General features: G+C 41.2%; 1 non-coding gene across 1 annotated transcript; it reads left to right on the top strand.

The window, feature by feature from the left end:
• Positions 1 to 1047: 1047 nt before the first annotated feature.
• LOC116140447 lies at positions 1048 to 1154 on the top strand. The gene has a single exon (XR_004129625.1). It is a non-coding gene; the product is annotated as a small nucleolar RNA R71 (small nucleolar RNA).
• The last annotated feature ends 438 nt before the right edge of the window (positions 1155 to 1592 follow it).

Raw genomic sequence — 1592 nt, 5'->3', positions numbered from 1 at the left:
AACTGCTTATCCTGATTCTTTTTCTTTAGTCTTTGATGAAGCGACACAGGTGGAGTGTGATGTGCCAATTCTGGTGGTATCTCAGGGAATGACAATTTCTCTTTCTTCTGTCTTTACCTCATTTCCCGTTTCTGTTCTTCTTCCCTAGGGCTAGATGGTTTCTCTTCAGCAACTATCTCTTCATCTACTTCCTCATCAGATTCTTCCTTTTCCCTGGGTGGCTTTTCTTATTCTCTTGATTTTTCCATTTCTTCCAAAACTGTCCCACTCCTCAAAATGATTGCATTTGCTTGCTCACGTGGGTTGGTCACTGTGTTGCTTGGCAAAGACCCCTGTGGTCTCTCATTTAGCTTTTCAGCTAACTGCCCCATCTGTACCTCTAAGTTCCGAATGGACGCCCCTTGATTTCTGAAATTAGTTCTCGTCTCATTCATAAAACCTATGGTCTCTTGCATAAACTTCCCAAACATGTCCTCCAATTTTGTCACTCTTGGGTCTCCTGGTTGATTATTCACCCCTGTTTGGTTAGTTGGCAATGCTCTTTGGTTCCATTGATTATTTTACTGGTTTTGATTGCCCCATGATAGATTTGGATGATTCCTCTAACCAGGATTACATGTGTTAGAGTACGGGTTGTTCGGTTGCCTTTGATTCCCTGCTAAGTAGTTAACCTGCTCCAATGATGATGCTAAAGCAAACGTATTCCCCACTTGACAGTCACTGCTCACATGATTACCTACACAAAAATCATAAGTTAGTTGAGGAGCTTGAATGGAATTTACCTGCATACTTCCTAACTGTTTCTGAAGTGCTGTCAGTTGGGCTGAAATGGCTGTATAAGCATCAATTTCATGAAGACCCATAGATTTCTTCAGTTGCACCCTCTCATTAGGTCTTTGATAATTGTTTCTTGCCAAAACCTCAAGCAACTCATGAGCTTCTTTCAGAGTCTTATTCTGTAGTGCTCCTCCCGAGGCTGCATCCACCATAGTTTGCACATTCACCATCAATCCGTTATAAAATGTTTGGACTTGCATCCAAACTGGCAACCCATGATGTGGACACCTTCTCAATAATTCTTTGTATCTCTCCCAAGCCTCATACAATGATTCCGACTCTTCCTGAATAAATGATGTGATATCATTTCTCAGCTTTGCCGACTTTGTTGGAGGAAAGAATTTGGTTAGGAACTTCTGTGCTAAATCGTTCCATGTTGTGATCGTTCTTATTGGTAATGCCATTAACCATCCCTTAGCTTTATCCTTCAATGAAAATGGGAATAGTCTCAATCTGATGGTGTCATCTAACACTCCGTTTGACTTGAAAGTATCACAAATCTCCAAAAAATTGGCAATGTGTAGATTTGGATCTTCCTTCAAATCACCCCTGAACTGAACTGACTGCTGGATCATCTGGATGATTGTAGGCTTAATCTCAAAGTTATTGGCTTGTACCACTGGTCTAGTAATACTCGACCCACTGCCATCCACTGAGGGAACTGAAAACTCCCTTAGTGTTCTATTTTTTGCCATCTCTACAACTATGACTTTTGGTTCAACTGTAGCCTCTCTCTCTCTTCTTTCTTTGTTCAG

The sequence above is a fragment of the Pistacia vera genome, unplaced genomic scaffold (genome assembly GCF_008641045.1).
Source record: "Pistacia vera cultivar Batoury unplaced genomic scaffold, PisVer_v2 Contig372, whole genome shotgun sequence".
NCBI lineage: Eukaryota > Viridiplantae > Streptophyta > Magnoliopsida > Sapindales > Anacardiaceae > Pistacia > Pistacia vera.
This window is presented reverse-complemented; position numbering and strand designations above follow the sequence as displayed.